The 15,467-nt window shown below is 36.3% G+C and overlaps 1 protein-coding gene across 14 annotated transcripts in view; it reads left to right on the forward strand.

The window, feature by feature from the left end:
- Positions 1–15,467, forward strand: part of FIGN (fidgetin, microtubule severing factor) — a 369,233-nt gene that overhangs the window by 21,383 nt on the left and 332,383 nt on the right. For 10 of the 14 annotated variants that reach the window (XR_015288982.1, XR_015288979.1, XR_015288980.1 and 7 more), the window contains one exon: positions 14,987–15,127. The gene's annotated coding sequence lies outside the window, so the exon portion shown is untranslated. The remainder of the gene's footprint in view (positions 1–14,986; positions 15,128–15,467) is intronic. The other 4 variants (XR_015288984.1, XR_015288986.1, XR_015288983.1 and 1 more) reach the window with 1 other exon arrangement.

Here is a 15,467-nt window from a genome sequence, read left to right on the forward strand (position 1 = left end):
GGTGGCATGGTGGACTTGGTACACTCTCACCTCATGAAACCTGAGTCCAGATTTTATTGGCATTGCAGGTGCTGAAGAGAGTTTGGTAGTTTCTATTTTACTGCTGGTAAAGCTGCTGGCTAAAACCATGACATTAAGTACTAGTGGCAGCTTCAAATGTAAGTAGTTGAGAGCTGGAAAGCAGGGATACCACAGCTCTCAGCTTGGTGTGTTTCTGTGAGCATGCCTATCCAGTGACAAGCAAGTTGGCAAATATAAATCAGTAGTTGCTTCCAGCAGAAATAAAATAATCCCAAAGTATTGAGACAGGAGGGAAGCAATAGGTGTTGGTTGTCTAATCTAAAAAATAAACATTTTTCTTTCTGGAGTTTTTAATATTCCAAGCTACAGAAACGATTTGGAGAGGTTTATTGATATTGGATTAGATTTAAAACATTGTGCATGATAAATTTGTACATTGAATTACTTTGTATGGGGAAAGGACTAGAAACAGTCTGAAGGAAAAACAGTGATACAACTTGAAAATGATATTTAGTCTCCAGACATAGCAGACACTGATATTACAGTGCACATCCACCTTTTCAGAAGACAATAGGGTGTATTAAGACTTAAAAGGTTCCTCTTGATTCTTTGAACCTTATCACTGAATTATCCTGTCTCGATGCGTCCGATGGCCAACACCGGAGCAATGTGTGCGATTGAGAGGCTCTTAATGTCAGCTGGCTCTGGTTCCCTGTACTCATCAGGGAAGGCCTGTGTCTCTGATGGCTTGGCTTAAATCACAATGTGATAAGATCTGCAGAAACTTTATCAATCTTTTCAAAGGAGACAAGTTACCTTAGGAGACTAAGATTTTTTGGAAAAAAGGTGGAAGAAGGTTTAAGTTTTTTTTGGTTTGGGGTCATTTGGTTTGGTGGAGTTTTTCTTTTTCAACCTTTTTCTTTAGTGTATGTTTGGGGTTTTTTAACCCATACTTGCGTATCATCAAAACTTGGGCAAAATATTGTGTTTTGCTTGTCATAAAGCCTGCTGCTGCAGCCTTGATAAGTCTGGTTTAGGGTGGAATTGTCTTAACATAGAACTCTCCATCAGTCTTAGGGCAATTATGATTCTCTGAGATTCACCTTGCTCTTTTGTTTTTGTTGATACAGAAAAAATAATTACAGAAAACTGTGGTGCTCTCCTATGTCTTCCTCTAGAACTTCAGGTTACAAATATAAATTGAGTCTTGATGTAAAATTTCCACATATATGAAGGCTAAGTAATACGATAATGATGTGATTAGATAGTTAACTAATTAGTTAGTTAAAACTAATTAGTTAGTTTTAACAAATTTTATTCCCCATCTCAAACTCTTTGATAAGACTGCATCTGTATCAGCTTATTTGTTACCAGACTCCTACAGGAGGTACAAACAAGCTTTTGAACACAAAGCCAGTCTCAGTATCTGAAATAGAAGCAAAACCCCTTCAAAATTAAATATAGGTAGAGAACAATTGCTCTGAGCTTAACTTGATTATGTTCATCAATTAGGCAATTTGAAAGAAAAGGTGATTGGACCTGTGGAGCGAAGGGGAAGTATTAACAAGGAGAGGAGTGACAAGGTCACTAACCTTCATGGCACAGAGAGAGAGACAGATAATTAGCATTTCTGAAACATTAAGGCAATATTTGGGGGTAGAGGGTTAGTGAATAAACTGTAATATTCCCAAAACACTGTTGTCACTGTAGAGCTATGAATGTTAGTTCTGGTCTTGTTTCGTGCTTCTTTCTTCAGCTCTTTCTCAATTCAGGGTTGAGATGTTACATATAGAATGGTTCTTTTGTGGAAAAAATATTCTGCAGTAATTAGCAATATATCTATCTCTTTTATCAGCTCTTGGTTCACAGTGCTGGCTAGGAATTAGCTGAACCTGTGGATAGCTTTGTTATTGGTATAAATAATTTTAGCAAATAGTTTTAGGTATAGTTACGGCAATTAATGGCTATCTTCTGTCTTGACTGCTCTCTGATTGCTGGCTTCCTTTAGGTAAAGGATGACTTGTGGGACATATGATTCCAGTCATGGCTTTTACTTTAAAAGCAGAATCTTTCACAGTGAGTAAATTTCTTGGCTTGTGATCTTCCCCTCATATGAAATTTTAAGGAAGTCTGGTAGATGACAATTTAGCATATAGGCACCCCTTAAATCTTGAGTATGTACATAATATAGTTTTGGAGAAGCCATGTGTCTTCTAGAAGAGCTAGGAAAGTCCCAAGGGTCTGTGAGAAAGGAATTATCTTCAAGGTGCCCTTAAGTTGGCTCAAAGTGTTCTGAAAGCAAGTGATGCAGAGTATGCTCTAATTTTTGATATGTTTGAAGGCCTGGGGCTTTTGTGGAGTAGGTCCACAGGGTCTTTTAGGGTTTTTGGAGCTAAATTAGATTGGTTTTTTTGTGCTATTGTTTTAGAAAACATTAGAGGGATTAGATCATTCTCCCCTTCCAAATAATCAAATGAAGCTTGGATAGCTCACAAGGTAAAAGTTGTAAAGAACAGATATCCTTCTTCAAGTGTTTTGACTGGTTTCTGGCTTCTCACCTTTGTTAAAAATCCAATTCTATGTAGTTGATTCAAGTGAAATTTCCAGGGAAGGTTTGTGTCTTCCACTTAGGACTGTGGAACGTGATGAGCACAGAAGAACCACTGTCACCGCACATAGTTGTATAAATACATTTGGACATGCAGATCTTTTCTTTGGTTCTTATTGTGCATGTGCTCAGGGAAATTTTGCTGCTGGACATCCTGTCTGTAACTGGTAATGCTGTCACACTCTTAGTGTGCCTGAAGAATTGCTATATGCTACTCTTTTTGGTTGGTTTGGTTTCTTTCTTTGGGTTTCTTTGTTCACCACGGCCTTCATTCTTTAACTCCTGTTGTTTTCTTCTTGTGAAATACTTGTCTCCCCTCTCTGACATATTTGAAAGTGTATGGGTTTTTTTAAATTTATTTTTTATTTTTTTCTCAAACTGTATTTTTCTGTCTGTACTTTTGAAAACTTGAAGTTTATTACATCTAATGTCTTCTATCTTCTATGCAGCTTCCCTGTTAATATGGCTCTGCTAACCTAGCTGGTAACACAGCTCTTGCTTATTTTGGTATCCCTAACCTTGTTTGAACCTCTTTTCTTCTCGTTGTAGAGTTAATATAACTTTTGGTGTACAGAGTGAAGCTTTTAAGTGTACACTTAAGTATTGCAATGGCAAGAATCCTAGAAAAACTTACCTATCATGCAGGAACACAGCAAAGTTTAGCACAGCTTCACATCAGTAAGTGTTGTCCAACCACTGGCAGTACAATCACAGCATTGCTCTGGAATTGCTGGAGAGAGCCTTATGCCAGGCTCCTGGAGGGAATGATTAAATGCTTTGTTAATGATGTGTGAATGGAGCTGCAACAGTTGACCAAATATGTGACTGTCCAGGACTGCACATGAAGAGTGGTGTAGAGCGGTTTCCTCATGCCAAGAGATAAACAGTGCAAACTTAGCTTAATTGAAGCTATCTACAGAAGTATGTAAACATAAAAAAGGAGACCCCCAGGCCTACATATGCAACAACATGGCCTGTTTCTATTAGCTAAACAGGGACAACTTTTTTTAGGCATGACTAGGATTTTCTCTATAAAGATATAGACTTTGCTAGTTTGATTTCCTCCTATTGTATTCAAATAGATGGGATTATGTTTTGTGTAGTAAGTCTAATGGCTTAAAAAAAAAAAAAAGAAGAAATACTTAGAGAAGTAAAGCCTTTATCTTCAAGAGCTTATTAACTCAGAATAAAGCAGTGCTGAAGTCTAGCCATCCTTCCCATCCAATCCTAGTTACTTACAGTAATAAGCCAAGAGGACTTTGTCCAAAGAAAACAATCTTGTTGGGGATATATGTGTGGGAGAAACTGACTTTTGGAGAGAAGTTAAAATAATCTGGTTTTTAATGACATGCAATGAAATATTAGATATGGCAGGGATATAAAAGCAAGCAGCAAGAGGAAAGCAGAGCCTTCAATATTAGCAAAAGGCTGAAATTAGGAAAATGGATTGCAACAAATGTTTATGAAAGTGTTCCACAATAAGGCTGATGTTGCTTGAATATGCACAATTTTTATGTCTCGCCAAAGACTGATTGCATGTTCAGTTGACATAAAGATTTCTTTATGGTTTAAGCAGAATTTAAATTCTTTTGGTGAGAGACAGGATTTGAGGAATGGGACGGGGGAAAGAGCTGAATTGGATATTCTGAGATGGATACAGTTTTTGGAGGAATAAGTTTCATTCTGCACTTCTATCTTCCCAGGATATCCAAATGTATCTATCTCTCACCATTTTCCCAGAATGTATATTAATTCTGCATTAGGCACCTGCTTCCTCCAGCTCCTACATTGTCTTTGTAAGCATGAGTTCTGGCACCTGTCTGTGCTGCTGAGATGCACAGTGTTGTGTCTTATTACAGGGAGAGGAAGGGTTGATCCCAAAGGGAACCGACAGAAAACTTTTCTTGTCACTACTGCTACTAGAGTTTTGGGTCAGGAATTGCTTGACAGCTGCTTCTTGAAGCGAAGACTTCAATGGATTTTCAGTCCTTTCTCTTGGTTGGAACAAGAATCCCCTTTCCATGTTCTGGGGCAAGTGTCTGTTGGTCAGCCGCATGGATTGGTTTATCATTTAGAGGTTGACCAGGCATTGCATCAGTGTGTTGTGCTCAGTGAATGTTATTTATGGAATAAAGCAACTAAAAAATCCCACAGCTTTTCTCTACTCAGTTTCCAACGGCTTTGAATACTAACATAAATTTTTATTAGTACCATCCACTGCCTTCCTCTTTGGCCCTCATAGTACATGCTCAAGTGTACATACTAACAGTGCATCATGTTCTGTGTTTTTCTCTACATCTGTTTGTTCTCCCACTCCAAAATCTTTGATTTAATAAATTGGTGGTTCTTTATTCAGACAAAGGTCCAATCTGCAGTGAGGATATATAAAATTTCTGTAGCATAAAATTAAAACATCTAAAATTATTTATTTTAATGACTTAATGAAAAATGCTTATTGAGTTTCAGTCCAGGGATCAGATTGTGTGAGATTTTTATACAAGTCTGCCTTAACATTTTAATTTAATGATAAGAATTACCCCTTTGTCAGTGCAAGCTTTTCTTTTATTTCATATATACTTGCATAACAATTTTCAGGTCTTTGAGACAAGATGTAAATTCAAGGTCATTGACCACCTGTGGTTACCAAAGTCTTTCTCTTCCTAAAAGTGTCCTTGCTGTTTAAAAATAGAAAATCTGTGCTTCATATTCTTCCCAAAATCACCTCTTGGTAATCCTGAGTACTATAAAAACATTCAGCATGGACCAGTGAGGGTTCAGCATAGGCAGAAACCCTTTACTTCTCTCTATAGAGCTGTCCACCTTGTGCTAAACACATGCACAGACAAATAGCTGAAAGAAGCTCTGTGTAACTCGTAGTTCAAGTTTGAATATCAGCATGTATTGTTTCATGATGAAGACATTGCATATCTTGGAGGATTTTTGCTATTTATCTCATGTTTTTTTAAGAAGGGTTCAAAGTACTTTTAAAAATGATTGCTAATATTTTCTGTAATTTTTTTCTTTATTGCCATAAAAGCACAAAAAATGTTCAGGAAAATATTTTGATATTTTCTAGTGCTACTCTCTTTCCTCCAGTCCTTTTTCATGTTAGGAAAGTACCATCAAAATATAATCATGAAGCAGCAAATGCCATTGTTTTCTTGTGTGATTCTTTTATTCAATAATGCTAAAATAAAAATTGTTCAATGTTCGGTTGTTCAGACAGTGTACTACCTTCCACCAGCCTGTTGCTATTTAGTACACATATATTTTGATAAGAAATTTCCTGGAGGGTTACATTTATGAGTAGGGAAAGGATGAGAATACATGGGAGGTGATTAAATTTCTTCATTCAGCACAGCTTTGCATTTAAAGGCAGGCCCTAAGTAAACAGCAGGTTGTATTAATTTCAAGTTAAATTTGTCTATTGAGTATCTTTTAAGCTGTGTAGCTAATGATTAGGCGCTGAAACATTTGCACAAGGGTGTAGTTGTGTCATGCTCATGAGCAGAGTTGGGCAGAAGTTCGTGTGGTGTGCTGGGATGTGCCAAGGGAGAACAGCTTATTTGAAGAACTTGATAAATGTTTTAGAACTTCTCTAACCCAGTTGGTCTAGTTTGTTTTGCCGTTTTGCTAATGAATTCCCTGTACGCTCTAGCCTTATAAATAAAACCAACTTCACTATAAGCTGAAACTAGCTTTCTCTTTAAAACCCCGTACTACAATGAAAATTGGATGTAATACACCAGGAATAATTCTAAAGTTTGTACCCCATGTGTATAATCAGTGGAGCCTACTGTGTTTCACTGTATTAAAATTATATGCTATCTAAAAATAAGAAAAGAATAAGTAAATCATCAAATTCTGTAATGCTGGTGTGATGGTTACTACACATACATAATATAAAAGACACATGATGTTTTTCAGTCTGATTGTGATAAGACATAATGTTTTACTGCCAGGTTGCACTTTTGTTAAGTAAAACTTGCAAATCACAACACCACAAACTTTGGAAATGCAGCTTTAGCATTGTTCTGTGTTCAATAATTAAATACGAAATGCAAGGAATTGCCTTCTTGACTTTCAAATCATACTTTTGCCACATCCAAAATGAAACACAACTGCAGGGTACTAATAAAAGTAGGCATGACTAGGCAAGGTAATTTCCTCCAGCATTAATCTTAAAATCTTTAAGAGTCATCAGAGTTTTATTTCACTGGTTCTGGTTTAAATGGCTGAATTTAACAGCACATTAAAACTTGCAGTGGGGGATCAATTTCAAACAAATGCTCCCTTTGCAGTTGTGCCTGTATGGAGAAAAACAGTGTGTTTATCAGAAATTCAGTGTGCTTTAAACAGCTTTGGAAATGACTCTCCTGTAAGTTTAAAGTGGGTTGGGTGCTTGATATCCCCTCATTTGTTAAGGAGCTGTTTAATTTTAAGAGTAAGTACTCAGAACAGGGCTTACTTCTGCTCCGAGATGCCCTGAGCACAGAAGGGATGAGTAGCTCTCAGGGAGCAGGTTGTAAGTGACCACAGCAAAGTCCTGCTGTGCAGTAGATCACGCATAAGCAATTTTCTTTTCTTCGATGTGACAGTGGCTATCTCGGATTCCTAAGGAATCAAACACTTCTGATTTGCAAATTTACTGTTCATCTCCTATGGGCTCCCTTTTGCTAGAGGGTGATGGGATATAAAGGAACCTAATTTAATTTCCTGAATTAGGGAAAAGTCTGAAATGGGCTCTTTTCCATGCTTAGTCTTTGTCTAGAGAGGAGATGACCTTTTTTATGCTACAGCTAAAAATAAAATAAGGCAAGGAGAGTTGGTGTTGCACAACTCTTGTTCATTGCTGTAATCCAAGTATGGATAACTGCATATCCTAGTCAGTGGAAGGGAGATCAAGACATTTTGTAGTATTGTGAATGTCATCTTATGCCTTCACATTTTCACATTTGGAGATTATCTAGGCAATGAAATCAATAGATAAGAATAAATTATTGTGACGGCAACCGCACTTCTATATAAATAGTTATAGTGCAATATTTGCAACTATATACGTGGGATAAATATAATCACAGTCTGAACTTATTTCTGAATTGTGTTATCTGATGTCTGGAAGCAGTATTTGAACCAGGAGGTCAAACATAATTAAATTTGACTACTTCTGCTTAGTAGTATGTATATAATATCAAGTTTATGTTTAATTTTAAGTGTATTTCAGCTGACATCACTGCAGAAGCACTCAAGTATTTTTTCAGGGGAATTAAAATAGTTCTTGATAAGTCTTGCGTTACCTGTTAGTCTTGATTAAGCTAATTTGGCAACTGGCTATGCTTATGTGACAGGTACCTCTGTGACAATATAAATACCTTTATTAGGGCCATTTCTCATAAAAAAGCATGGGAGAAAATTTATACAGCTCCTGTCCTTGAAGGAACTTGCAATTTGGTCTGGGATGCTTTTTTAAAACTTTTTCTGGTTTGTATTTCATGGATTAGTCTCTCTGCTCTGAGGTTTCCAAGTGTTGCATCTTTTATCAATCACAAACATCCCCGCTCACCTCACACATTCAGCTGACTCTAGGCAAAGTCCATTTATTTTTACTATTTTCTCACAGGTTGCTAAAGGGTCAATTTTGTGAGCAGCAAGCAGGTGGCTTTATATTTATCTTCTGCATTTCCTACTGCATCAAACATACTTGGCTTTCTCTTTCTAACTTGGAAGTAGCAGGATTATTATAAGAAGGAAGAAGAGAAATTTCTTCAGGGTCTACCACCTACTATGTGTAGGTGTTGTCTTCCATCAGAAATATTTATGCACCATCTGCACCAGTTAGCAATAATACTACTCTAGTTAGCCAAAATGTGCCAGTGTTAATACCAGCTTCCTCCTTCGTTCTGACAGCAGCAAGCATTGCCTCTGCCAGCCTCTGACATCCTTAGCTATTGGAGCTGTTAATTTTTCAGTCACTACAATAAGTCGTCAGTGATTATTTCCAGACAACTTTAAAACATGCACATTAGGTAATTAAATTTGCAATAAATGTCACTCTGTTATGCTAATGTTAACTATGCAACCCTTTCCTTGTCCTTCAGTATTAAGCCTTTTCTAAACTGATGTGTCAATAACTAATTTTTTCCAGCTGTTCTAGATCAACAGTTATTTTCTGAGCCACGGAGTAAAAAATAAATGGATTTATAGTCTATACTCTATACTAAAGAAATGTATCATCTTCAGAAGTCGCTTGCATTCAGGTGTAATAACCTAGTTTCTAATATTACTTTTATCCTTTACTACCACTTAGAGATATAGACTTGTGTTCCTTCAAGTTTTGACCTTTTGAATATATTATGATGCAAGACTAACAGACTTTTCATGTGGGAATGAGTCATAAATTGAGAGACTATATTGTACCCAGAAAATCTAATTGAAAACAATAATGTTTCAAAATTTTAGAAATATTTCCTTTTAAGTGTCAGTTTTTCACTTCAAATATTTTTTTAAGGAGGATATTTTTCTTGTTGGGGTGGGTCAGAGCTCAGTCTATTCAAAAGGCTGTTTCTGAGGGGTTTTTTTTTTAGGTTTCCTGGTATAAGACTCTGACATTATTTTTAATATTACTTAGTTTGTAGGTCTTTGTCATAAATGCTAGACTTCAACAGTTGTTGAAAGAGAACCTGACTATGTGTGTATATATATATATATATGTAATAATTTTTAATAGTGGATTTGACAGTGTTAACAGCTGAACTCTATATTTTTAAGCATTTTTTCCAACCTAATGGCTTGGGTTGGAAGAAACTTTAAAAATCATCTAGATCACCTAAATGAGTCTGTGATTCATCAGGATTCTACTAAATCCTGGCTACTTTTGCTATTCCACCTTAAATTGCTGCTTAGAAGCAGTAACATTGTGTTGATAAAAAATAATTTTCCTTCAGCCTTCATTATTACAGAATTTTACAGAATGGACAAAATTCTGAGTCAGGATAATTGGAACTGAAAAGCTTTCCTTGCTAAAAGATGATTGTTAACAATTTTCAGGTACTATGGAGTTAAGATGGACCTAAATAATTTTCAAACAATTTTCTGTTTCATGCATTTTCTCGTCCCAAAAAATGAAAATGAAAAATTGTTCTTCCTCTTGAGTAAAACTATTTCTGAAAAGCAAAGTTTTCCTTTAACCAGTAGCTCCGACAGCAGTGCCTACTAACACATTTGATAAAGCCTGGCATGGTCCTTGTAACATATTTTTGACTGTGGTATTCCCTGAAGATGTAAGTCTTTATGTGCCCTGGCAAGCTCACGGACTTATGTAGCAACCATGGAACATATTTCTTTTCAGCTGTCAGCTCGGGCTCCCTTAGACACCACAAAACAGGTGGGAGCAGGTAAATAGGCATTCAGGAGAATGAAAGCATAAAAGGGTTGTTGCACTCATTTTTCTAAGATGGCATTCTGTATTTTACATGTACATTTTGGATGTTCTAGAAGGTTTTCTTTGCCTGGAATACCTAGCATAAGATGCTACATTTGTTTGCCTATAGAAAATATATATTATGACTGGAAAAGAAAGAGACCATGTATTTCAAAATGCTGTAATACACTTGCATCAGGGTGCAGAGCTCATGTAGTGTTTGCAGTCTCCAGCCTTTCCACTTCCTGATTGTGAGTTTTTTTTGCAGCACAGCTGTAATGGGAAGTGCTGCATCCAGTTATCAACTTGCTCATCCAAATATGTTCAGACACCTTTCACGTAACCCTTTTGATGTAATCTCATATAAGGCGATCCCTATAATTCTTCTTTTTAAAACAAAGCAACTTTAAAATTAACATTGTCCCAGAGCCACTTTCTTTAAGCAAATCAATATCTTGGCTTGAAGAATGAAATGGTGAATGACTAAGCACCACTTCTAGAACTTTACAGTACAAGTCCTGAGCGTATTTTAACCAGAACAGTGACAAGGTGATTGCATGTCTTGATGTCTTCCTCAGGACAGGAAATAGATACATTTTTGTGAAGAAAGGTGCTGACTATCCTAGTTTTCATGTTAATATAATTTGGGGGATAGGATGTGCAAACAGCTGATCCCAAAGGAAAAATTCTTTATGAAGATAGTTTGCTTTGTTGTATGTGTTTAGTATGCAGAGGAAGGAATTATTTTTGTTCACCTATCAGCTAAAATCAAAAAACAAAATCTCTAGAAAGACTTCAAAAAAGAATACTGTTGCTAGATTTACCCAACATTATAAGATAAGCTTATAAAGAAAGCATAGGTACCAGTGATATAGAATTTTATTTATTAAAAAGAGTCCCACAAAAACATGTAGAACAAAAGAAAGCTCATGTCTTTTACTTCTTTAGTTGTAATTGTATTTTTTTCATTGCCTTACTTTGAAATATTACAAAAATTTGCATGATGACATGAGTCCTCATTTCCAAAGGCTTCCAGAGGAAGCCCTGTGACATAAGAGTTAACACAAAGTTAGTCACAAGGCATTTGACGTGAGAATTAAAGTGCTTCCAAGTCTTCTGTATAGTCCACACGATTGTATATTTGGACCTGCAGGTGCATATATGCCTCTAAAGGGCACAGTACAGCTGTTATGACACTGGATGTGGAAATACCTGACATTTAGAGGGTCTCATTTGTGACATGAAATCTCTACTTTGACATGTGACTGATAGAGGTTTACTGATAGCATGAACCATCAAATCTTCCAATTTCTTTAAATGAAAGACATGTATAAGGTGACTATCTAAATCAGTCAATAAGAAATCCTGATTACAAGCAGTATTGAAGCACTGTATTAATTTTTCAGACCTTGAACATATATCTTTATGTGATATTTATAGCCTTAATTTTTCTCTTGGTGTTTGATCCTGGGAGCTGTTTCTTTAGAAAAAGCAAAACATGATATTATTTTCTTGAAAGAAATTTCCTTCCATTGGTGTGAGGTGCTCAGCAGAAGAAGCATCAGTCTGACTGCCAGAGACTTGAACCTATATCAGATCCCGTGACTCCTTTTTCAGCGAGAGGCCTCACTGTTATATTATATCTAGGTTGCTGTTCCCTTCCTTCTTGGCAGGAAAAAAGTGTTAGCCTCAAGGGAGTAAGCAGGATTCCTGATGGGGTATTCTGCTAGGAATGGGAAATCTGTGCTCTGCTCCTTGTTCCAGGGACTGCTTGTGTTTTACCCATTAATGGTTTTATATAAAGTATGTGAAATTTCATTCATAAAAGCATCTTCCCACTGAGCTGTTTGAATACAAGGTTGTTCAGTGCTCAAGAATTAGATGCTTCCAGGTGTATTTAGAAACAGAATAAATATCTAAGTCTCCGTAGCCTAATGAAAGTTGTGAAGAAGTACCGGAACTGCAGGCTAAAAATGTGATACCATAATATCTGTGGCTACTCTGGCTGTACTCATCATCACATCTCAAGAAAGCTAATGAGATCAGATTGCTTCTAATATCTGAGATGCCCTGGGATTATGGGCTACTGCCAGTTTAACTGTAGGCTGTGTCAAATGTAGATACTTGATGTTGCTTCTGTCTCAGAGCATTTGACATATCTGCATTTGACCAGAAGATACACTAAGGGAAATCCACATGTTTCTGAAGTGACATGCTGGAGATCAGATAAAATATCCTAGCATTTCTACAAAAATACTTGTAATGAAGTGCAACTGAATCTCATTCCTGGCTGAGTTTTGGACACCTATGGAATTAAGCAAACATCTAAAGTTTGCTGGATTTTGAAACACAAATCTGTCCTGTCCCTCACCAACCAGCAAGTATGTGAGAATGCTTTACTGAAATGAAAGGGAAAGGATAAGCTGTGCTTACTGGCAGATGGCTGAGCTGTCCCCTGGGGAGGTAAGAGGTATGAATTTGAACTTTGTCAGACAGAAGTGGAAATTGATACCTTGCCACAATTTAATAACACACTTGAGCGTCTGCTCAAAAGCTCCTGTTGCGAGTGTCTGAGTTGCAGAGTGGATGCTCTTCGTGGTGCAACTTGCAGTCTTATCCCCTGAATGTCAATGGAGTCCTTCTGGATTTAATGTGAACGTAAGGTTCTATCCAAGGCAACCCTTCTGAAGACCTCTCTCCAACCTGCAATCAGAATACAGCTTCATATGTCAAGGTTCCAGGGGGAAGAGGAGATCATTGATGGGCTGAGGTTGTCTCACTAGGTTACACCATGGTGTTGATAAAGCCAAGGTTACAGGTTTGATCACTGTGTGGGCCTTTTGATGATCCTTGTGGGTCTTTTCCAACTCAGAATATTCTAATGCCATAACTTGCAGTACAAGAACAAGTACATGAATGCATATGAAATCCTGCTGTGCTTTACCCATATATATTTTTGCCTGTGGATATGCATACCTAAGTGGCATATGGACAGATCAGATGTTTTTAACATGGTCTAAGCTCAGCATACACTACAATATCTTTGTGAGCAGGGGTGCAGGTTTTCATCCTTCTTCAATGATTTAGTGTAACTGAATCATAATGAAGTTCTGTTCATAGAAGAGAATGTTATTTTCAATGTGTCTGTTTTGCTCCAAACTACTCAACTCTGAGATCTTAGGAGGACCAGTCAAACCTTTGCTATTTGTAGGAAAAGGGCTTTACATGATTAAAACTCCTGTGCTCCTGGGGTTTGGAATCTAGTTTGAAATTAAAAGTAATATTGTAGTTGTAGTTTTCCATTGAGAATGAGAGAGAATAATAAAGCTTCTTTGTAGATTTATGGTAAAATTAATCTTAAATATTTAATTGTAAGAATTGTGAATCTTCTAGTGTGCTTTTGTATTGCAGTGACATGCAGTTTTCTCAAGGTGAAGACATATAAACCGTACATATTTTCAGGATAATCCCTTTATTTTGTTTTTTTGTTTGTTAAACCAAAGGTGGAAATTATGATGAAATAAGCTTTAAACGTCTTTTTTATGTTTTTAGCTCCCTAGTACTGTATGAACAGCTCATTTGGGCAATAGCTATAAATACATAGTGGCAGACAAACTGCACAAATGAACTTGGAGCTATATATATATGAGAGTGTTTTGCACAGGTTAAAGGAGAAAAAGGAACATTTTCCTGTGATATCAAAATACAGCTTGATTGAAGATATGCACAGGCGTAAAAGCACACATGATTATTGCTTGAGCTTATGAAAATGGAGCTCTTAATATCTGTTCTAACCTCCATTAGGAATATTATAGATCTGCAGTCTGCATCTATATTGGTTATTTAGCAGTGATAGTGCATATTGTAATTGATCTAGATAAAGATGTTAGTGTAAAGTAGGCAGATGTGCTTAAACCTTATGTGCCCATGAAGTCATATTGGCCAAAGATGGCTTAATCTTTGAGATTAAAATGTACAGCTCCACATTGTAGCTTGGTATAACTTTTAAGTGAAAAATGCCTATGCACCTTCATTTAAAGTGACAGAGCTTTTATCAAATAATACAGATAATTAAGTGCTAAAACTGAAAACCATGTCCAAGTGAAGAATTCTGCTGATTTTGTGTGTGATTGTTTACAGATTTTGTTCTCCGTTTGCTCCCAAAGAATACACTTAAACACTCAATCAATGAATAACCTACAGCAGTTTGTTGTAGATTCAATAATGGGGAATGGTGCATTGTACCAGGATAGTCAGATATACCCATAGGAAGTGTCAGTGGTCAAAATGCTTCCATTGCCAGAAGGTAGTCTGAAAATGGTCTAGAAATTCGATACGGCATTGACCTTACATTGTATACATGATCTGCAGTCTGCTTCTCAACCTTATTTCAAGTTTTAAACCAGCCATTTTAATCTTAGGATTTATAATGTGTTTGTGCAAATTTATATTCTGGTTTAAAGCTGTTTGTCTATAGCTATGTTTGAGGTATTCATGTTTGTTTTTCCCTCTATATCTACAACCTTCTTGGTCTTTTTTAGCATAAGCATTTAATGACAGTGAAGTTTCTGAAACTGCAGTCTTAGAAAATTTATACGTACTCCTCTTCATTGTCAGGTATCTCTACCTGATACAAAATGTTTTTTAAACGCATAACAATACTAAATTATAGAAAACGTGTTTCTTAACTTCCTGAAAAGCTTTAGCTCCTCTTCATATGAGAAAATGTCTTGATATGAGAATCCTTTCTGCCTCTTAACATAGATGTTTGTTTAAATATTTCAAATTAAAACAAAGAGTGTGTATAAAATTTTAAAAATGTAACTTGAAGATTATATGTCTTACACAAGATTATAAATTAATTTTATTATAATAAACTAAACTTGTTTCAATCTATAGAATTTTTTTTTCTCAGTTTTTATTTATTTTTTTTTTAGAGTGGCCGTGTTGATTTTCTTAATCCCACCTAGGACCCTGCCTATTCCCTATACCCGAATGGATCTTATGCTCCAACTTGGATGAAACAAAAACTTTCTGCTAATTGACACCACCTTCCTCCTGTCTACTGCCTATTCTAGGTAAGTCAGACAGACACTTTTATTGTGCAATGTGTTCCTTGTTTTCTAAGTTGCCAGTGAAAATCTTGCTAAATGTGTGCTGCCTTGCCCTGTGCTTCAGACTGATGCATATTAAAGTGAGCATTGCTAATAAATACTTGGAAAAAGGCATTACACTTAGTGCCTTGAGTTATGCATATGACCATAAAGTGAGATTACACCACTTGCGATTTTTAATGTACAGTGTCACAGGCTGGCTTTCAAAAATGAGCACACAGCTCTAGCATTTGCCTCTTAAATAAAAGTCTACTTGTCCTATTAAAATATCATCCATCAACTTTTTGGTTTAATTCAGATTTTT

Source organism: Cyanistes caeruleus, chromosome 7 (genome assembly GCF_971803275.1).
Source record: "Cyanistes caeruleus chromosome 7, bCyaCae1.hap1.1, whole genome shotgun sequence".
In the NCBI taxonomy this organism is placed as follows: domain Eukaryota; kingdom Metazoa; phylum Chordata; class Aves; order Passeriformes; family Paridae; genus Cyanistes; species Cyanistes caeruleus.